The sequence below is a fragment of the Oreochromis niloticus genome, linkage group LG3, assembly GCF_001858045.2.
Source record: "Oreochromis niloticus isolate F11D_XX linkage group LG3, O_niloticus_UMD_NMBU, whole genome shotgun sequence".
NCBI lineage: Eukaryota > Metazoa > Chordata > Actinopteri > Cichliformes > Cichlidae > Oreochromis > Oreochromis niloticus.
Window position 1 is genome coordinate 5,261,603 of NC_031967.2, and position 24,427 is coordinate 5,286,029.

Here is a 24,427-nt window from a genome sequence, read left to right on the forward strand (position 1 = left end):
ACTTTTCAGAAATATGACAACACTATGAAAGAACATTTTCATGATATGGGGCCTTTAATAACATCAGTAGTAAAGGTTGAGGTTCAAGAAGAGAGGTTTAAAAACCTGTATTTATTTTGCTGTTTTAATGAGTTTGGTGATATGTCCAGTTTTGGTGATATGCCCACATGAGTTTTCAAATTGAAAGCGCTCAGTTGGTCAATATACAGACTGTGCAATTAAATGAATCATAATCCTTCTGTAGAAATTATCCAGACAAACAATAAACATGTGTCAGAGGAAACACGGACACTAACAGTACTACATATAACTGCAATTCTTCAATTAATCAATTCAGTTAAACTAACACATAATATATATAACATTATTATATATACATTGTTATTATTCTTTATATATATATGATTCTGTGAGTAACATCAAAGGAAGAATCTGCATAGCTGAAATGTTAGTATTGGTAGATTTAGTATTTTACTTTAATGTTGATTGTCAAAAGTCATGGTACTTTTGTGGTGATGTTAACCATAGCAGCCTGTATAATGACAATGAGTCCACATAATGGCTTTACAATTATCTCCCAGGTTTACTGATCGCTGAAGAGAGAAAGGAACCATTAAAGTAATCACATTCAAACGGTTGTAGCTGGTTAGCCAGGGGAAGAGGCTAGCATCAAACAACTTCATTATTTAGTTGGTGATGATAAGAGATGGGGGGGGCAAAAAGGGCTCAGTAGTGCTAGAGGGATATGATGGCACAGACAGAGTAATGAAATGGAATCATAATACTGAGTTTATACCACTACATGATTGGGGGAGGTCATTATGATTTGGTTGCACACTTAAGTAAGACAAACAACATATTAACTTGAACAGTATATCCATGACTCAGTAACACACCACACTGGGGCAGATGTACAGCTATAATGCCACCTCTCTTATTACAAGAAGTTGGTGGCTCCAGTAGACCAAAGCAGCCCTGTAACTGTCAGTCTAGCCAACAGGTGTCAAACTCCAGTCCTTGGGGGCCGGTGTCCTGAAATGTTTACATGTGTCCCGAAATGTTTACATGTGTCCCTGCCACAACACACCTGAATAAAATTAGTTGGTCATTAGCAACACTCTATAGACTTGACTGCATGCTGAGGTGGCAGTTCAGCCATGTAGTTCATGTTACAGCAGCTCATGAGTGAATGAACATGGTGCAATAAAAGTACATTTTTCCAAACACTGTCATTTACTTAAATTTACTTGAGTAGAGTTACGGGGTTGCCACCTTAGCATGCAGTCAAGTTGCTAATGACCTACTAATTTTATTCAGGTGTGTTGTGGCAGGGACACATATAAACAGTTCAGGACACCGGCCCCCAAGGACTGGAGTTTGAAACCCCTGGTCTAGCCTACAAACTTAACAGCTACAAGGTGTGACAACTTAGGTGTGACCTGACAGAGACGTATTCCCCAGCTCTGAACTATTTTAACAAACGTAAGACCGAAGCAAAGACACAATCTCTCAGTGATAAAATGTGTTCCAGCATAAAGAGGAAGTGCTGAAAATGAGAGGAGATAAAGAAACATGGCAGAAGATAAGGTTTACACTCATCACTTGAAGGTGATGAGTGTAAACCACTGAACTAGGTAAAAATCTATGGTTGAAATAAATAAATAAAACATGTCACCAATGCCTTTCTGGCACAGGAGACTCAGCAGCCTCTTCTAGGCTTGCATCCAAGATTCATGGTATTGAGGTGCTATCTGGAAAAAATGGTAGACTCTGCTAGTTTGAGTCCACAGGGAGGTAGTATGTACAGTTTCAATTCCCTTTATCCCCTGACTGCCACATAGAACTTATATCACAAGTGTCCTTGTTAACTTGAGACGAGTCTCTCAAGGGGAAACTCAGACTGACAGAGAGGGATTTAAGATGGCTTAGATCTCAATAACCATACTGGAATTTGTCCTCACTTTTTCTCCACCCCCAAGTCTTCACTAGGCGTCACTGAGGCCAGTGACTGCCATTTATTCTACTCTCAGATATTAAGTAGCAGCAAAGTGTCAACAGAGTGAACAGTTTTTCAGACACTACTCCTGCATTTTGGCGCAGTTTTTCTTAAATAATAATACGGTGTAATATTATTAGATTAGCCCCAAGCTCACAGTGTGAAAACTATGGTTTTACTGTGCTTGACTGGCCACACAACTCCAACGCCTGACCCAAACCCCTTAGAGATTCTTTGGGACATTGTCAAGAGGAAAATAAGAAACGCTCAAACCACAAATACAGATGAGACGAGATGAATCTTGCTATTAAAGTAACTTGGGCTCCAGTAACAACTCAGCAGTATCACAGCTGACAAGCTGGCTCTATGCCATGTAATAGTAGTTCTATTTTTTTTTTTTTTTACCCTCTATAGATATTAAAAAAATGGGATGGGTTTGAGAGTAAGAGGTGGAGTCCAACTGATCTCACATATTAACTTCTGCCAGTAAGGCAGCTTGCATAAAAAGAGGGTGAAGAGCTTTGGGGTTTAGGGTCCCATTTGTAGAGGCTCTGATCTGGGCTTTTACTCCAGCCAGCTCAGCCTAAGTGAAAGGAATAATCATGGAGCTTTGGATCTCCACTGCTCCTCAGACCCTCTGTGTAATTCATTGTCTTCCCAGGGAAATCAAACCAGACTGAGGCATGTTGTTGGCCAGAGCCAGTCTAATGACAGAAAAGGAAGAAAAAATCTTTTAGATGAGTGATGAAGTCATTAAATGAAGCCGTGAGAAAGGTGATTGAGGTGGGCCCCGGTGAGTGTAGCACAGGCCTTGTAATTTGTATACATGCATATCAGTGACAAAGGAACAAGGTTAAGGTTGAAACCCTTAAGTCTGTTCCACTGAAGGCTGTGGAAAGCTAAATGGAGATCCCAGGCAAAGCTTTAGCATGGCTACCTGAAAGTGCTTTATAGTAAGCAAAAGTTAAATACTGTAAATACTTGAATATATTTTTCAATATAAAGCAGGGTAGAGGGAGCAAAGAGGAGGTTTTCTCTTGTAACATGACATAAAAAACTGTCACTTCTGACAAGCTGAATTACTATCACTGAAATAGCATCACATCTTCATCACAAATGAAAGAAAATTATCAAAATATCATCAGGAGTCATCCTCAGCATGAAAAATGAAATGTTTCTATTATCATCTAGGGATACAACAGTGATGCTGCACATGTAATGAAACTTGTGGATGCCTGCCCCTGAGGAAATTATGAAAATTACTTTTATTACTGACATAAAAGATTTACTGAAGGTTACCTTAAAGACGGTGACTTAAGTTCTGTGTCTGATTTTACAGGGTTTTTAAAAGAGGTAGCTGGCCAAGATAAATTTGACCTCACCACTTACATTTTAGCATGCTGCGATTCTTTCACGGTCCAAAATAAACAGCTTCAGCTCAGCGATGGAGGGCATAATCAGAAAAGCAAAGAGGACTCTCACAGAGTAAGCAGTAGAAGGCAAAATTCGTTTAACTGGGCTGACGCTGCAGTCTTCCATATTGCTCTCCTCCTTGCCCCCATTCCTGAGCTCATTCACTATGTCATTGGGTGTTGCAGGTGAAGCAATCTTCACAGTTTTACATGCGGCTGACAATCATGCTCAGATGTGTTTATTGACACTACTGCAGAATACTTGTCACTCTTGTAGACCTGTCTTCACACCAAACTTTTCACGCTCCAACACCTAAAGAAAAAAAAGCCATTATGGTCGCTATCTTTACACCATGTTTGTGTGTCAAAAGATGTCTATTTGCGAGCACCAGCAATACTAGAAAAGAGCCCACGATGAGAAGGGCATATTTACTGTGCCATAAGATGCCAAGTATGATGATTAACAATCAGAATGTGGAAAATTGAAGGAAGTTGTTTTATAGCTTGACTTCAGCCCATCAGTCTGACAGATTTCAGTTTTTAAGATCCCATGACTAGCGTATCCACTCTTAGCAGGGCTGAGGCGGCAAATATGGAAATGCATTGGAATGAGTAGAGAAATATTCACGCGCTCAATATCTGTTTGTCCGAATAGCCCTGGAGAACTGAAAAAGTGCTTACCTTTAAATAAGCTGAAAGAACTCAAGTAACTCTGACAGGCAATTTACTGATCATAATAATGCAAGTGTGAAACATGACACTGTAACTGTAATAGCTGTGTGACGTCTCAAACTGACAGCTCTATTTATAACCCAAGCTAAGTTCGGAGGATGACTCTTTTCTGAGCAGTGTTCTGTTACTTTGAGAGCACAAAAATGTCAATAAGAAGGGTTTGGATGGTGAAAGCTATCGATCCCAAGCAGAGGAGAGGAAACGAGAGAAAGACACAGAAACAAAGACAGAAGGAAAGACACAGACATAAAATATGGTAGAGATAAGAGAAAAAAAAGGTGGGATCTTGGCAGCATTTAACCTTTAATTCAGAGATCACTTTGATTTATGTTTATTTCATTGTCAATTGGGAATAGCATAGTAATCTATAAGTTGCTAATGATAATCAGTCTAGATTAGATATGGTGATTTGACTGTCCTCACCACAGCGCCAATATCACCACGCTGTATGCATACATTGCTCCAAAAGCAGGCTGGTCCTCATGACTCCTTTGGATGCCAGCAGATTGCTGCTGTCAGCTGTAGTTTGTACAGAAGACTTGTCCATAAAGGCCCACCAACTACTCGCTAAGCATATTATTAAAATTTTAAGAACGCCACACAAACTGGAAACTGAGACTGGTCACCTTCAAAAAAGGTGCTCTCTCACACGCCCGGTTTGTGTTGCACTTTTTCAAGCTCTGCAACCATTTGCTGGTTAGTTAGGAAGTGTTTGTAGACAAGCTCGAGTGTTTGATGTAAGCTACGGGCAACAATCTCCTCTCAACCAAAGCAATCACAGGACGGTCTTTTGGTGGAACACCCTCTCTGCACCTGATTTCACCCAGCGAAAGGAACCTCCGCCGAACACTTGTAAAGGGATACGCATCTTTCCCTAATGACCCGTGTGTCACTGACTGGTCTCTATGCCTGACTGACTGATCATCATTACTGTACATACAAAGAAGTCAGTTACAGTTTTAAATTTCAACAACCACTCAAACTCTCTGCGGTCCCATTCCTTAACCAGGCAGACACCAGAAAAATTCAAGAGTAACAAAACTGATGTCTGTTCTCTGCAAAAAAAATTGATAAAACTACCTTTAATCAGAATAATAAATCATAGTAGTTACGGTAAAAAGGTGTGCACTCTACAACCAAGCCAGTAATAGCACCTGATACTTTTATACTTTAGTTTGTGGGCTACTGGAGAGATCCTCAACACAACTTAACTTGCGTTCTTAAAGTGTTGTCGGTCCTGTACTTATTCACAGCTCATGCAAAAGTAATCATACAATTGAAACAACAAAGCAGCTTATTAGAGATCAAGGACTGGTAAATGTGCATTAGTCCACAGCAGATGGCACTGTGATTGGTCACTAATGTCCTACTGTCAGGTAAAGAAATCTGCACGTGTTTCAAAGAACTATTTTTTCTCACAAGTCAGGCTGTAATTAAAAAAAATGTCTGTCTCTCTTTCTAGCCCCTCCCTGCACCCTCCCTTGCATCATTAGTAAGGATAATGTTTGGTGACTGTTGAACTAAAATGAAACTGAAGTCAACCTTCGATTATGAGAATAAAACTGTTGTTTTGTGTAATTACCTATCCTCTAATTCTTTAACTGACTCTGTAACTTAAGTAGATGACCCACTGCATGCATTTGCAGCTGAGTAAAACAAATAAAGGTATAAACAGCTTGGAGTTAAACTCTGACCCCTTTTTGAACCACCACTCCTCAAAATTTAAGCCAAAAAGAAGAACAGTCTTATGTATGAACTTTTGGAGCAGGAACAAACAAAACCATTTACACACTCCTCCCACAGACGTTCACATTTTCTTTTTTTGCTAGCAGATTGGTGAGTTCATCTTGTGCATCATAGCAACTTATTTCTTATCATCTTCTTTTAACAGAGTAACAAATAGAAAGTGTTTCACGACACTGTGACTGAGTCAAGAAAAGCGATATTTGTTATGTTGCAACAACACAGAGGCGATAATGGGGAGCGAGAAATGACTCTCCATTTGAAAAATGCTGCGCCAAAAGTTTCTGTAGGATGTTGGCAATATGTGAGACCAAAAGCTGTGACCAGCAGAGCAGAAATACGCCATGAATAATTCCCATTACATAGACAGTCACATATTCAGTAATCAAACAAACAAATCTGCATCCCCAAATTGTTGCGGTTACATTGTAGAAAACACAGCAGATGCACACATGCCCATCTAATTAGAAATTCCAAAATCTGTTATCTTGGAAGCTGTTCTGGTTTCCATGACAGGTTTAGTGTCCCCAGTGGTGCACCTGAGAATGACACTGAGACTGATTTTGCATTTACCTGCTTTTCCTGTGTAATTTTCACTACAATGGAGCCCTTCATGTAAAAAAACAAAAGACATTTTCGGAAAGGCACCTGCAGGCTGATCTACGAAGAAGAAAAACATTTTGCTCCTCCAAAGACTAGAAGCTCTTTTTTTTTTGAACCACTCCATATGAAACTACTAACGACCACCAGATCAAGATATTCACAGAGCAAAGCCAACAGTGTTATTGTGTTGCACAGGAAAATGTGTAAAACAAAACAAAACACTTTGCCCCTGCTGCTAGAGGCTGTTTATAAGAGGTTTTTGAGCTTTTCTCTACTGTGCCATTGTGTTGCCGATTACCCTAAAGGCATGACAATGCTACCTCGCCTGTCTGCATCCATCATTGTTTTGATGTGCAACTGTTATTCTTTCAGTTGAATAACTACTGTAGCACAATCATTACAATGTCTGCACCTAACTTCAAGACACTGAAATGAAACGCCTCCTGGCATACATTTTTTGACCAGGGAATACCCACAGCACACAGACCCTGACATACAACACCAATGCATACACACACACACAAACATAGAGGCACACAAAAATGAGCACTGAGATCACAGGACAGCCTAAGGCAGACTGAACCTCATGAATACCTCTGACTTGCTGAGGTAGGTTAACCTTAGAGATCCTCTGGATGTGCAGTTATTCGGCCTCTTGTGGCTGTTGTGCAGCAGGATGTTTATAAAAAAGGGCTGTAGCAGTTTGGTCAACAATAGCCAGCTGAAACGAAGACAAGGGCAGATAAAATTGCTTCATGCTGTTTTGCGGTCAGTTAATTACTGCAAGAAGCAAAATCTAAACTAGGTCAGACAAGTGTGGCTAGCCTGGTGTTTGCTGAGCTTTCTGATGTCTCAAAAGGCGATGAAAAAGCAAAAAAAAAAGTAGTCTTCTGTCATGAGGATGAAGTAAATTTATTGTTTTCTATGGCTGAGTAAGTTAAAAATCCATAACTCCTACTGAAAAGTTTGAAAAACAAAGAAGACAATGCAAAGTGTCACATGTTTGTGTCTAAATCTGCTAGTTTGTTTTACATAAATTGTACGTCTAGCTAGTTGCTTTGGGCCTCCGTCACGGTTCATGCTTTAGAGATACAATATTCAGTCAGGTACTTTATCTGTCTGCAGTGTACAGGAAGTCCAAATGGGTTTGACCTATAAATGGACATGATGCAACTATTCTCATTTTTCACCACAGTGCAGGCGCATTTCCCTTGGTCGTGTTAAAGTGCCTTTCCCTGGTTGATTTTTTTAGAATATAATCCTACTTTCTGTCAACTTTCTGCCATCTTGTCTCTGCTATGCTGAGCAGCAGGCATTCATCCTGGGCTCCTGCCCCTTTCGAAGCAAGAGCCTTTCATTTCAAAACTTCTGCAAAGCAATGTTTTAGAAGCATGCTGATCATTTTTAAAATGTCCTTGAAAACACGTATGCTTAATAATCAGTTTATCCAGCTATCTGATATGAAAATCTATCAGGAGATTGAGATAAGCAATAGTTATAGCAACACATAGCTGAGCTTCCTCTGCACCTCCCCCATAGTCCTCCTCCTCCACCCACTAATGCTGACAAATGGACAGAGTGTGCCAGTAGTGGACTAGAGAGATGCTGAGACACCAGCTAGTCATCCATCTGCTCTATTCCCTCGGCACTGTCTTCACTGTGGCAGAGGTCACATACTCGCTGGCTCAACTGTTACTACAAAACACACACTTTTCCTGCCACATACACACTTCTTTCAGTAGCTGCCTCTTCTCATGCTCTCCACTCCCTCCCACCCCCAGCTTCCTCATCCTTCAATTTTTTTTGTTTTTTCCTGAGATATTTTCACAAACAATTCTCCTGCTGCCTGAATTATGCAATGCTGCCATTCATCCACCTTACATCTTCTTCCAAATATCATCTTAACTTTTGTCTTTTTTGAACCAAACAGAAGCTCTTAGCTTTAGAACCAAATACAGCACCAGGGACAGCTCCTCCCGACACGTTTCAGCTTCACAATAAAGGTAGGTTCAGCATGTCTCAGTTACTCACTTTCAGGGGAGGGAAAAGAAAAAAAAAAACAGGAACATCTTTCTCAAGGAATTCAGGTTATTTATAACAGCAGGTGTGTAATATGATAAGTGTATTTAAAAATGTTTTTCTATCTGTGAAAACACAGAATAAGTTACTTCTTGCTTTCTGTAGTCTAAGTGAAGGGATATTAGGTTAAAGTAAAGTTCTTTTAACCACATTTGCTAAATTAAGGTTCAAATAATATAATTTACAGTTGCAACATGGAATTCATAGTACTGTAGAGGTAGTTAGAATTAGAGAGAAAAGAAACATATCTCTTCATTATCTGCCAGTTAGAGGTGGAAGTTTGACTGAGGGTCAACCTGCAGACCAGTTAAAAGGTAGTAAATAAATCTAATAATAACAATTTTATCCATGACTATGTCTATTTTTTTCTGTTCACGTATATCATTTTGTTTAGATCAACATACAGCAAGCTTAAGATGACATTTTTTCTTCTTATATAAATTTATGGCTGTATATCTTTCTGCTGTCTATAATCACTTAAAATCATGCCACTTTTCCACACAAACTCTGTGCCTTATTATTGTTTTGACAAACCGGTATGCCACTGCTTTTAATATCATTATATACTGTTTAAAGTAAGTCTCTTGGACTTAAAGCCCCAATCACATCAACCAATTAAAGTGTTAAAAAAATCCATCCATCCATCCATCCATCCATCCATCCATCCTCTTCCGCTTATCCAGGGGCTGTGGGTCAGCAGCCTAAGCAGAGAAGCCCAGACCTCCCTCTCCCTGGCCACCTCATCCAGCCTTTCTGGGGGAATACCAAGGAGTTCCCAGGCAAGCTGAGAGATATAATCTCTTCAGCATGTCCTGGGTCTGCCTCAGGACCTCCTCCTAGTGGGACATGCCCAGAACACCACACCCAGGAGACTGAATAGCAATGTAGCAATGGGCCAGACACCCCATACTCCTGAAGCACCTCACACAGGATACCCTGAGGGGCACGGTCAAATGCCTTCTCCAAAAAAATGAAATGAATACAAACATTCTGGTCAGTGGTGGAATGACAGCTAAAATATGTCATGCTATTTTCACCAATTTTATGGTGCAGGTCTCCATAACATGACAGAAATGTTTGTTTTAATGCTTGCTAATATGAGGGAGATAACAAATTCAGATTCCATTCATCCAACTCCATGTCTGCCTAAATATATAGTCTAAATGAGGTATTTATATGATGGGATGAAGTTAAGCTGTATATAAGATATATGCTTATTATATATATGCATTTACCCTGTGTCAGTAATTTCCATCAACTTATTTTTAGTTTTCTCCTGATCCCACCAAACTCTCTCTCTCGCTTGCCCCTCTCTGTATAACCCTCACTCGCTCTCTCTCTTTGACAAAGAGACCAAACTCAGTGAGCCAGCTGCTCTTGAGTGACAGAATAATCAGTGATTAAACACTTCAGAGATGGCATTCACTAGAGAGAAGATCACAAAGAATACTACACACAAGATTGATGTGTGAGTTACAAACTGTGTATGTGTGTGTGTGTGTGTTAGCATCAGCCAGTACAAACACCCACATCTCCTCCACAAGCACATTTCACATTGAAATGAAAGCATTTCAGTGATTTTCAAGAGTGCATCCAAGGTCTACTGGGGCAACTCCAATTCATTCCTGTTTCATTATCACCTCTCTTCTGTGACAAGATGATACCAAATTAAGAGGTGTTAAGCCTTTCCACAATTAATGTTTACACAGACAAATATGAAGACACTGTCACTGTTGTTTTTAAAATGAATACGACCCACACACAACACGTGTGCCCCCTGTATTCACAGCAACATGGAGCTGCACTTAACCTTGTTTACTGCTTTATCGTGGTAACTTTTTACCCTTAATGGATCGTGAATCCATAGTACACAGAATCGGTTAAGCCTGAGAACCTTTGCCCAAGAAATGACAACCTTGACTTTGAGGGCCCCAAAATAAACAACTTTACTCTCATATTTCATCTTCAGTTGCTTTGCTTATGCAGTGAGTGGGATTTATTAGTATTCTGCGTGAGAGGGAAAAAATCTGGAAAGCTTGGATGAGTGGAGAATGCAAAATGGCTTCCTCTAACTATTATTCCCCCTCTTTCTCTCCCAGCCATCACATACACACTAGTAGTGGACCTCTTGTTTACTCTCAGACAAGCTAATTGACATGCAATCAGTAGCTTACCCTGGCCTCCAACACATATTCCCTCCCAACAAAAAAATAAAACAAAAAACTGTGGAAAGGACCACCTTCAAGTACCAAACACTGAATCTGAGTCATCAGCCTGCATCACATGGCAAGCTCCTATCAATTAGGGAAGTTGTTTTCCATGTCCAAGGGCAAGGGTAGGAATCATATGGGAAGCTTAAAACACAGAGGGAGCATGTTTTGAGTGTAAAGACTCACTGCTTGCCAGCTTGTCTCCGTCACTAAGGCTAGGACATATTCAGCAGGGATCTTTGCTACCCTTGAGAGCTGGTGTGTTGTTTTTTTACAACTGGTAAACAAGTTTTTCACATCTTACAGCTGCTGGAATCAAAGGATGCTAATAAAACACTAGGGCTGGGATTATAGGGAGCTACCAAATAACTATTAGCAACACAAATACAGGGAACATAAAGGTATCATCTTCAGATGAAATCAAAAGCACAGTGTATTTAATATTTTAACCTAAACGGCAAAACTGTAAAGGATAAACAGGGCAATATAAAACTATTATTAAATATTACTATTTATTAACTAGGGTGAAATTTGATTTTAAGCCTACCTTTATCACAATACACAATACAGACATCTTTGGTCCATAACATTTAGCATAGAGCTTCCTGCACCTCACATACTGAAGCACTCAGAAAGATACATCAAGAACATTCTAGCAAAAAGCTACCGACGCCATGCAAGTTCCTAAAACACTTGCATTCATCTGCTTACATAACTCTCTCATGCAAATTCTGTGCAGCACCAATTGTTTGTTGACCTGATGTAAAATTAAAGAAAGTCTCTGGTTAATTGTCATCTGTCAAAATCAAGCAGCTATCATCAAAGCACAAAGACTAGCAAGAAGACTTCAACAAAGTCTTTTCACTGGTCTTCAGCTACAAAATACAAACATATGGCTCTACACTGCAGTAGTGAAAATAGACTGCAATTGTAGCAAGAGAGATAAATTATAAGAGAGACTTGCCAGTAGAAGAACAATGGATGGGAAGAAGAGTGGCTAAGAATGACAGCGAATTGCCTTATAGGTTTTTCTGTGAGTGAGTGTGATGAGAAATGTGAATAATCTCCTTGGGAGATCTCCTTAGGTGATATATCTGTGAACCTGAGGTTTGGACTACAATCAAACCAAAGACCATCCATTCATCCATTTTCTTCCGCTTATTAAATTCAGGGGGCTGGAGCTTATCCCAGCTGCCATAGGGTGAGAGGTACATCCTAGACAGTTTGCCAGTTTGTTGCAGGGCCAAAACCGAGAGACAAACAACCAGTCACATTCACACCTATGGTCAATTTAGAATCATCAGTTAACCTAACGGCATGAGCTGAATTGGAGAAAGCTGGAGTACCCAGAGAGAACTCCGAAACAGGGATGCCCCGGATGGTGGATTCAAACCCAGCAGCTTCTTGCTGTGAGCCAACAGCGATAACCACTGTGCTGCCCTCAAACCGAAATTTTCAAGGGTTGGATTTAGGTGGCTCTATTAGCATCAGATGTATTAAGATGATAATGTTTTCATAAGTGTATTTAACAGCTGTAACTGTGAATCGCTGTGTTTCATTATTAAAACAAACACTTTCACACTGAGATAAGGAGCAAATCCTCTTGCAGTCCCTTCTGAGTTGTGCCACAATGATTCAAGACACGTTTTTTTTCTATTTTCACATTAAAGCGAGGCCAAACACTTTAATGTAGATGTTTTAATTTGTTCACGACTTTCCCTAAAGAGGTCAGTTGGCTTAAGCAGAGGAAACTTGTGACTCCTGGGATATGCTCTAAATGACAGCAGTAATCAAAGCCAATTCAAGTGAGACAATCAATAACACAACTGAGAACTGATTGTTGTCACGCAGGCTCTCAATATGCACAATGTTTTTCACCACAGGCCAATACTCTCTGTGTTAGTCATACATAATAAATAAAATTAGGACATTGACCAAACTGACACATCCTGACAGTGTTAGAATTCCACTCTGGCAACCTAAGCTCTAATTTAAAAACGAAAACCTGGCCACACACACTTACACCTCCATCTCATCTGTTACCCATCACCAGGACACATACTGAACAACTGATAGATAAGTGAGGAAGGAATAGGCTGATCATTTAGATTAACATCCCCTGTTTGTGTTGTTGCCGCTGCTGGTTGTGGGAGTGATGGGAATCTTGGTTGGCGGGCTTGTTAGGGGACAGGAAGGAGCTCTGAGTAATGTTCCAGGACACTGCTTACACAAAGCCTGACATGTGGAGACAGGGAACATTACTTTCCCTCCTTGAGATTCCTTACATGGGAACTGGATGTACTGAATGCAGTTCACTTAAACTCCTGTTGCCCATACAGATGGTTATTGCTTTTCTAAACACAATGCTCTGCGGTATTAAAGCTAGAACTTAATCTTTGAGGTAAATGAGCAATGCTACATTTGTTTTCTCATCAGGATACATCCTTTATAAATAGTCCCTTTTTGGGCGAATGAAGACAGTATTGTTCAATGTTCCTGTATGTAAGTGTACTTTTATAAAATGATGGAGCACAGAAATTTCTTAGTAATTTGCAACCGAAGGTATCTAACTCTCTCAGGGCATTCATTTGTCCCTCATTCTCTGTGTATATTGTAACTCACTTCAATTAAATGGAATATGAATGCTGGTGCTTTCCCTTTGTAAACACTGCCTTATCGTCCTACTCTACAGAAGCCTGCCTCTTGTTTATCTCCTGTGCTGGTAATGGGACAGAGTAATTTCTCATTTGTAACAATATCAAAAAGCAATTACAAGCCTGTGACTAAAAGCCACTGAACAATGTCCACCATCAATCATGGAAGTAAAAAAAGCTAGAGCGTGTAGAGACATTTCAACCCGCTCATTTCCCCTGCCTTGCTCTGGTATTTCTGTTCAGATGAACTTGGCCCCAAGCTTTATGGCTGTTTGGGTGCCACCGTGAAAGGGCAAAAACCTGTTGCTGATTCCAGGCTAATTATTAATCTTATTTACGAAGTTAAAATGTCACTATCTCAAAAATCTTGTTTCTATTGGACATAAGAAACACATTCTGGAAGCCCTGTCACTGTGTGACAAAAAACCACAGCTAGTATTATTCCAATCTTATTCCACAGTTTCTAATAACGATCTAAATAAAGACATAATAAAGTAACCTGGCCATACATATAAACAAATAAAATTTCAGTTTGTAACAGGGCAGCAGGAGATGAGTTAGACAACTACACCTTCTGCAGATTACTCAAAAGATAAGATATATAATGGATCATATGCACTTTAATGCTGAGGATTGGAGTTTTGTCCACAGTTTTGATTTTCAGATTTCCAAATTAGAAGTACATATTCCATGCATCCTTACATTTTTTTGCAGGAAATAAAAACATACTACAAGAAAGGGCATAGTATAAACTTTAAGCAATATTTGATTGACACAAAGTTGGTTTTGATATATGACCTGAAATACTACGTGGAATATTTGACGTAAAAGTCTGAGGAACAGTTTAACTAAGATTTGATTTCTGTTCTTAGTCTGGCTGTGAATGTTTTGAGATCTGGGTTGGGGCTAGTGTAACCCACTCTTTTTATTGGATCCCCCTGGGCTTAAAAAGGCAACTCAGGGCTGGCTCGAAAAACTAGTAAATCCCCATAGAGTCCCATGATAACTTCAGTTCATAGCTTTGCACAAAAACATTTTCAGTTTCTGTAGCCGAATTCTCCCAACATAACAACTCTGTGGTGATTTTCTTTCTTTTTTAAACGATTTAAACTTAAAATGAGTGGTCAGGTCCCATTGATTGACAAGTGTGCTAACACTGGCAGCTGTAGGTGTTTGGAAGCCAGCTGAACCGAGGCTCATGTTACCCCAGGACGTCTTCCCTCTCTTTGATTTGATTATCTGGGCTGAGGGTGTTTGCTAAGCTTCAACCTCTGGTCTGTGTCTGTGGTAGTTTGTGTCTTTTAGATCTTTATTAAGGTACAACAAATGTAAAGTCATGCATAACCAATCAGGCATCGCAGTTGACCACCTGTCTAATGGTGTGTTGGCCCCCCTTTTGCTGCCAAAACAGCCCTGCCCCATCAAGGAATGTACTCCACCAGACCCCCACGGTGTGCTTTTGTATCTGGGACCAAGATTTTAGTAACAGTCTCTTTTAGTTTTGGAAGTTGTAAGGTAGGACCCCATGGTTTGTCTTTTATATCCCACTGATGCTTGATTGGATTGGGATCTGGAGTCTTTGGAGCCCGAGTCAACACCTCAAAGCGTGAGAGACCACTGCAGATTGGGAACACCCAACAAGAGCTGCAGCTTTGGAATTGCTATGACTCAGTCATGTAGCCATCACAATTTGACCCTTGCTAAACTCCTCCGTTTTCCTGTTTCTAACAAATCGACTTTGAGGACAAAATGTTCATTCGATGTTCACTAACATGTGTCATGATAAAGAGACAATCAGTGTTAATCACTTCATCCATCAGCAGTCATAATGTTGCGTCTAAGAAACCTGCCCTCATGTTTTGGTGACTGAAATGTTAATATTCTATTACGTGGCATCTGTGTTTGGGCAGTGCATGGATGCAGCTCCCAAATGTGGAATCCAGAAAACAATTCATAGGTTATGAGTTTGTGTTGATCCTTTATACAGTCTACAGTTTATTATTGTATATTATAGGTTTTTTCTTGTATGTCTGTGATATATAAAGCATTTTCCTGTGATATTGTTATGGCAGTTAGTCTGTTTTGTACTTGTTTTAATTATAGGTGAAAATCAAATAGAGAAGGGCCTGCTAAATTCATTCTTTTTTTATCTACACATATCTTCAGGCATGGAATTCAGATACAGCAGTGAACACCAACTTTAAAGGAACAACTGGTTCTTAAAGATGTCTCAGTAGGGGTAACAGAGGGCTGGATATACAGCATTGCTGGGGTATCCTTTTCAATTTGCCATTTTTTTCACCCTCTTGCAGATCAAATGAATCACACTTACACTGAGACATCAGAATATTAAATTAATCTTGATGTCAGAGATTGACTGCTGCCACCTCAGGCAAGTTTTGACACCTGCAGAATAGGGTAGCTCACATTTACCTTGTAGACATAAACTCCTTGTCTGTAAAGAAAACATTCAGTTCACATTCACACACTAAGAGCTACACTGCAAAGGTTGGTTCCCGCAGCAGGGTCCATCCATCCATTCGCTTCCGCTTATCCTTTTCAGGGTCGCGGGGGGCGCTGGAGCCTATCCCAGCTGTCTTTGAAGCTGTGTTGACCGACGGGCATCCTCGATCGATCATCAAGGTATTATATTGTAAAGAGAGCACCTAGTGTCTCTCTATCCATCTGCCATGTCTGTCATTGACAATTTCTCTGCCCAGGGCATTTATTGACAGCCTCCTTTTTACCCATCAACTCTCATCCACACACATCATGTATGTGTGTATATGTGGATTGGGTAATCAAAAACAGTGGAAGGTGTCCACAGAGCCTAAGTAAATGTATTCTTCTGTGTTGGTGTGTGTTTGTGTTGAGGGGAACACACTTTTGTTTCCCCCTCTAAAATTTCAAACAGGTATACTACACAATAGGAAGAATATGAAACCATGGGGGGGGTGATCAAAGACAAAGAGGAGGTGGGGTTGTTTGGGATTGACCTTGGAGGGCTGAGCATTAGTGTGAACAGACCAGGTGTGTGGCCAGAGCTTTACACAATTAGTGCTGGTCAAAAGGTGACAGCACTGAACACGAGGACACGGAGCAGCCTGCAGGAAGGTCAGGGCTACCCACACGACGATACGATCGGTTTTACCCTAAACGTGCACATGTAGCTCAACAGACAGGGCTTCTGTATTTGGTGCTAAGAAACTTTTCATACAATATACGGCCTGATGACTATTTGATGAGATTTGATGCCGGTTTATTGTGAGATTTATCGGAACTGGCAAGGGCACCCATGCATTTTAATGTCCTGTCTCTTTCCCACTACTTTGCGGTTGTGTTTCTCTCTCACTGCTCCCACCCCCACCGCCCCTTCTCTGGCTTAGTTTTTCCATTTCTCTATTGAACAAGCAAAGACAGAAGGATTATGCTGATAAATTCAACAAAGGCAAGCTGAAGGACTGAGTCAGAGGACACAGCAGTGAATGAGTGTCCAAGCGTGTTTGACAGAGTGTTTGTATGAGACAGTCAGCAAACAGCTGTCTACACATGCATATCTAAGCGGGTGTTCATCCATTTGAACCATTTTGTCCTGTGAAATACTTGACGTTATCACCCTACATGATCTACAAGTAGAGTGAGATTAAGATGAGAGACTTTAATAAATACCTGCAGCCTCACAGGGCATGTGGGGAGAAAAAAGAGGAGATGTGCACAGTAAATGTACGGATGTGGCACAGTAACAATACTTTATTAATACGTATATGGGTGAGGAGTGCATGGTACATCACATATCTTTTCCTATCTACAGCAAGCTGTACTGTATAAATCTGAGTTGTGTTAAGTAGACAGTTTGAATCCCACGGTCCTCCTGAGCTAACAGATTTATCCAAAGATCACATACATTTATCCACAAGCTGTCCTTAATAATTCCTAAAGGAAAGGTTTACCCTTACAGCCTTATCACAAACATATTGATTCTCCTTCAGCTGCCTCCCATTGATCTGAGCATCGATGGTGTTTCCATAAAGAATGCATACATAAGACCTGTTAATTTCCGCTGCAGATTCAGATTGCTGACCATTCATGAAATGAACTGGATGTTTCTTTGTATATAAATAGCAGATCGTAAGTAGTGCACACACATAACTTTCCACTTTTTTTTTTTTTTTTTTACAGACGCACCCAAGCTAATTTGCCCCACTTAGTAAAATCTGGCCCTTAGGATCTGCTGTAAACATCTCAGCTACAATCTAAAGAGCAAAGTTTGTGTTTTAAAACTGCCCAGTTGGATGGTATTGGTTGACAGTTGCAGAATGAGCCCCTTTTATTTTTTGGTTTAAAAAAAATTATAATTTTCTCTCTGCCTTATTCTATCTCTCTCAGCATTTCTATTTTCTTTGTTCTCTATCCACGTGCGTGCAATTGCCAGCACGGCAAATCTAAACACATGCATGGATGTTAGTGCTGCAGGTCTAAGGGTCAGTAAACACACTTCAAACACACCGAGAGGGGACGAGCAACCAAATTGACTCAGCTGAACAGGAGGCCCCAGACTCCCTCTCGCTCTCCCTCTCTCTACTTCCACTTTCCCTCTGAGGAGAACACACAGTTATTTTAGTCCACCTCCACAGTCTGTGATGCCAAAAATGGAAGCGACAGAAAAATAAAGGGAGAGCATGCCAACGTTTTTCACACTAACCAGAAAGTGCAAATTAAATGTCTGTGGTCATGTGCACGTGGGGCTTCTGTGTCTTAAAAATTAGAGTCTGCCATATAGATGTAGAGGTAGCGTGTGTGTGCATGTTTATGTATCTTGAGAATTTTGTGTGGCAGCATGTCAATACCAGCATTTGCATTTAGTGTGGATTAACGCATAGATATGTGTGACTTTATGCGCCTGCACGTTTCCATTACAATATAAGAGACAAGTGTGTGCTAAACGAGAAGTGGCTTCCATTTGTGGAAGCTCATTATCAATGCCCCTTGCCCTTGCTATCTCTCACTCTGGCCTAGGGACAGCTGGACTCCCCGGACATTCCTCCACAATCCAATCTCAGGATCTAGGCAATCAATATGCACTGGCTATTTTTTTAATTATGCAATTCATCCTCTCCACATGCTGTCTACATCCCAATTTCCTTCCCCGGATCATCATCCCTCTCTGTTCCTGCAGCAATTTTCTCTGTTTCTTCAATCTCTGTGCTTTTAAATAATTATCCCCACAGTGACTAAACGCACAAAAAGAAGGTAGAAAGGAGGTAGTGCACATACAAACACATACATATTCCTGCAGTCTAATTTAGGCCTTAATTATTAATAATTTACTACCTGTTTGCTAGGCATCCTACTGATACCTAATTGCTGGTACGGCTGATTGTCATGAACAAAGATGGGCTACAAACATCCACCATGACAAAAGAAACAAGAAAAATGTACCAAAAAAAAGTCGTTAACCACAAAAATTAACTGATTTTCCTGTGGGAGGAACTGTAGGTGATAGAGGGATAGTGGGAAGGTGAAAAGGTGAACTTCATTAAGTGTAACTCTGAAAATCTCAGGAGGAGGAATCCTGTCCTGATTAATGAGTAGGGGAAAAAGCAATTACCTTTACCATAAAGAAAGCACACAAAACAACCCAACAAACAAATAACATTAATGGTCAACGGCATTTGCTCTTTTTTGCTAACATCTTGCCTATTTGTAGAAACTACTTTCTCAAAATTTCATTTGGGAACATTTTATTTCTTATTAGATATCTAATTACAGCAATTGCTATATCTCTCTACTCCCTAGGGAACAATTTTTATTAAAAAGTCCAGTCATTAGGTGTAATAAATGTGAAATAAGAAATAAGAACATTAGGTCAAGAGAGAAAACCCGTAAGCCAGAATGTTTGGAGTTAATCCAATCAAATCTAAAAAAGAAACCAGAGTTTACTGTTCCATTCTCCCTGGGCCAGATAGTACAAACTAAATATCTGAATCTCTTTGAATTAAACATAGTACAAACATAATAATCAAATCAATTAAATGTTCAACCTGACAAGCTGTCACATTGGAAGGAGGACTTTGCATTTTACTTCCTGAGAGGAATGCCAGGAGGTCATCACTGTCAATAGATAGAAAGAACCATATAAAGATTTCAAATATCATCCCACATTTGACCTCTGACCTCTGACCTCTCCTAATAGATTGATCTCAAGGTTAAAGTGATAATATTGCTATATAGAGCTGTCTTACTGCCATTTTGTGTATTGACAGCATATAGCCAAATAGGGAAAGATATATGGGGATTCTGAATATGACATTACTTTGCACCTCTGACCTCTTCTTAAGGGTCAAACTTTCATAAAGTCTTTTATCATAGCTTTAAAGATAAAATTCTACTGCCTTTGTTTGTATGGCAACATTTAGGAAGTAAAATTGGTATATAGAAATGCTAAATATCACTTTATTGCAGTGTGCAACCGAATATCATGACGCATTTGACCTCTGACTTCACTTTTAGATTTCACAGTTGCTTTGCTTTCAAGCTGATCCCAATATGCTTAAACAGTAGAGAATTTATTTTACAAGAGCTCAGCTGAATACTGAGGTCCCCTCCCCCTCCCCTTAGTTCTTTCTTCCTTGTCCTATCTGAAACCCTCTGTGTGCGCACACATACACACACACACACACACACACACACACACACACGTTACTTTATGCATGAAACTAAGGTAAAGACAGGGTTCAAAGCCTGAGTGATTTCTGGGAGCAGAGGATACTGGCTGCATCTTAAACTGAAATCACCTGATCTCTTTTCTTATCTTTTCCCACACCGTCTTTTAACTTATCCCAGTGCGCGCGCGCGCGCACACACACACATACACACACACACACATATATATATATATATATACACACACACACACACACACACACACACACACAATCTCATCAAGAGTAACCAATCAAAAGATGCACAAATTTCCTTTTAAAGACCCTCTTTCTTGCCTCTGTGTCCCTCTTAGCCATTGTTCCCAGGAGGACACCCCAGCTCTACTTTTTCCTCTTTTCATCCAGACAACAGGGCAGGGCAATGTGGTCTCCAGAGGCCTGTGCTGCAGTGCGCTGTTAAATTAGAAAGACTTGTGAGTGAAGTTCTGTAAAATGGCTGGAGCTGTTATGGTACGAATGTGGGGACATAACCAAGGAAATGATGTAGGATTGGAAGGTGGCGATGAAAAGGAAGGAACATGGGAAAGAAAGAATAAAAAATTGTGAGACGGAAGGAGAGCAGGCTGAAATGCAATGGCCCAGGTTCCAGTTCGACCCAACACACTTTTTTTGCACGTCTTCCCCTACGCTCTCCTCTTTCTTGTCCACTCTCCACTATCTAACAAAGTCAAATGGCCCAAAATATATATTTAAAAAGAAAAAGAGAGGATTTAAGGAGGAGTAGAGGAAGGGAAGCTGATAGAAAGGGGGGAGTGTAGGAAGAAAGTGTTAAAAGCTGGAAATGAGTCATAGCAGTGGAGGAAAGGAAGAGGAGAGGCCACAGGAGAGACGACAAGAAGGAAGGAGTGAGAATCTAAAAAAGTAAGGAGTAAAGATAAAAAAGGGGGTACAGAGAAATGAAAGATGGGAAAGGGGAGCAGAGGGGATGAATCAGAAAAAGGTTGCTGAAGGTTTAAAAGCCCCGCTTGTTATCTAACACCAATCTGAATGTGAGTGTGTGTGTGTGTGTGTGTGTGTGTGTGTGTGTGTGTGTGAGTTCTGCTGCTTTGTGCTCCTTTCTCCTGCTCCACTGCTGGTTCATTCTCTAGAGACTGCAGGAAGCGAGGAAGCAATCTCCTCCTCCTACAGTATAGATCTCATCTACCGCTCACTTTTTCATCATTCCTTCCCGATTTGTCTCCAGTCTACCTGCTCACTTCCACTGATGTGATCTGATAAAAAAAAAACTGTCCTCATATTGTTTCTAAAACATTAAATAATATATACTGTTCTCTGCTTTTTTATTAAGTTAATATATTGTTTTGTTAAATTAAAAAAAATGATTTTATTATTCAGAGCATGACTTTTTCAATGTTATATGTGCTAATTATTTAGTACTGCAGCTTCTTTTGCCACAGATGAATTCCTTACCATTCATTTATTTTTTACATTTTTAGCTCTTATTGTGTTTTTTAGATAAAAAAGGGACACATAGCTGCTGCAAATTACATGAAGTCATAGTACCTTGCTGTTATGCTGCTTCAAATGGCAGCCGTTCGCCAAGTCGTCACATTTCATTGCCTTTGAATATCTGATGTGGGGGGAAGGGAGACAGTGGCCGCATGCCTTTATAATGGAAAAACTATAGCTCCATGAGAACAGCACAAATTTGGAGTTTGCATCACACCTAAAAAATGATGGAATTTATAAAGAGGGTCTGCAGTTTAACACAAAAATAGTATGTGAAACCTTACTTAATATTTTTTCTTTTTAACTAGAAAAAGTCTAAAATCATTTTAATGTTTATTCAGTAAACTCAGTGAGGATATCTCAATATATTTTGAGTGGCTGTGACTCAAGGAGTTCGAGCAGGTCATCTACTAACTGGAAGGTTGGTGGTTTGATCCCTTGTTGCTCCAGTCTGCATGCCAAAGTATAATGGTAAATGGACTGATTCTTATATAGCGCTTTTCTACTCTCCCGGAGTACTCAAAGCGCTCTATACAACACAGCACATTCACCCAATCACACCCATTCTCACAAGCACTACCTCTATACTGAGTGCTTTCTAACTATACTCACACACATTCATACTCCGATGGATGCATCAGAGAGCAACTTGGGGTTAGTATCTTGCCCAAGGACACTTGGCATGCAGACTGGAGGAGCCAGGGATCGAACCTCCAACCTTCCGATCAGTAGGTGACCTGCTCTACCTCCTGAGGTACAGCCACCCCATACTGGATGCGATACCAAATGCCAAGTTGGTCCTGATATGTTCATCGGAGTGTAAATCTTAGATGGAAAGCACTTAGATGCAGAAAAGAAGTGCTGGTCTGAATGAGATATATTGTTTAAGTTTTGTGTGTGCGTGTGTATAAATATAACAGTCAGTACATGTGACATATTGATGCATATGTCCACCGGTAATAAAGGTGCAGTAAAGAAATCAGCCAGTGACTACTTCACTTTGCGTCTTCAGCTGGAGATGTCCCACTCACATTTGCGTAAAAAGTGTTTAAGTTCAGCTTCACGAGCTTTTACAGGTTAGATTCGGAAAATGTCCATTAACTGCAGGGAACTGATATGGAATCTTTAACTTTTGGCAGCAGAGAAGTCTGGCACCTCACCCCACCCAGACTGTCAGCCTCGGGGAAACTTTCACATGAAAATGAAAATGCTGTGAGCTATAACAAAGGCAAAGAAGCAAAGAATGGAATTACAACTGCTCCAAACAATAAAAACTCCATTTTAGGATATCCTCTGGCGTTAACGGATGTAACTTTGTATTTGCTTCTACTTCCTTATTGACTTACTTTCATTTTTTAATGTTTCAACTGCTTTCATTTCTATGCTTTACGGACCTTGAAAATGCAGTTTGTGTCTGGCTTTACTTGACCATGAATAGAAGTATCAGCAGTGGCAGGAAGATTCCCTGCCATCTGATTTGATAGGTCACATGTAACTTACTAGCAAATTAAATGACCCTGTCTACCATCTTTGCCTTCATACCTTTTCTACCTACCTTTTAACCAAAAAACATAAATAAATAATAGGTGCCACATGTAGTTACCAACCACTGTCCAATGTCTTGTCTCTCTGTGCTCACTGCTTTATTGCTGTGATGAATTACTGCTACATGGGAGGAGCGTGGCAGGAGAGGGAGCAAAAGAGCATCATATTTAAACAGTGGAAATAAGGTCTGGTGGAAAGGTTTGGTTCCAGTGATGCAAAATGTTTCAGTGTTTTCAAGAAAGATGGAAAATACATTTAAGGAACTGAAGTACACAAACACAAAAAAAATCAAAATAAAGGAGCATCATGCATTTCCTTGCTCCATTGCTAAGATATATCTGTTCACACCTCTAATTATTACAATTCACCCGAGAAGCTAAAGGCCAGATGTATAAAATATGAATGTGTAAATCCAAGACTAAAGCTATAAAGCTATATTTATCCCTTAAGGCAGAAATATGCATATGCTATATTTCTGACAGATTTATAAAGCCAACGTGTAGATGTTCTTCTCTTTCCAATCATGAAACTAAGCACAAGCCCACAAATATCCACATATATCTTAATATTTAAAGACATGTGAAGACTTAAACACGGTTTATTCACATACATAGAATAGCAGCTGAGATAAATATTATTAAACTATGAAAACTGAAATGAAATATGACAAATGAAATGTGTTTGATTTTGTGATCTCAGTTCTGGAAACATAAGTAGAAGAAAAAATGTATGAGAAGCCATTAATTTGTGAGTTCAAAGTATAAACAAACAGAACAAACAGAATATAAATAAGAGGCAACAAGTCCACACAAAGAAAGCACACCGGTAGTCATGGGTCAGACATTTAGAGCACATAAGTACAAAGAGTGAAACTTGTGCAAACAGATGAAAAACAGCAAGAAATGCAATCTACACACATGTGAAATTGACATTTTTTTAAGGTTTTGTGCCTCACCTTATTTTTCATCTCTTCTGCATCATACGAGACCTGACTATCTCCTGAAAAACTGTGTAGGCATTGTCTGAATTATGTATATGCTTGACACACTTAATAAATGACAGTTTATATGCTGGAAAAGGAGCACATGTGGTTTCCTTGCCTTCATATTTTTATCCACTTAGCTCACTGCAGCAGCATTTTATGAATGACCACTTTTGACTGGATTAGTGCAGGTTCTATCCAGAGGACACTCGAGCTTCTGTTTTTGAGACTCCGCATCTTGTGATTCATAAAACAAAAATAAAACATTAAAAAAATGTTGTTGCTTTTTTAAAAACACAT

The 24,427-nt window shown here is 39.8% G+C and overlaps 1 protein-coding gene across 1 annotated transcript in view; it reads right to left on the reverse strand.

The window, feature by feature from the left end:
• nrxn2b (neurexin 2b) overlaps nucleotides 1-24,427 on the reverse strand; it is a 643,742-nt gene that overhangs the window by 236,224 nt on the left and 383,091 nt on the right.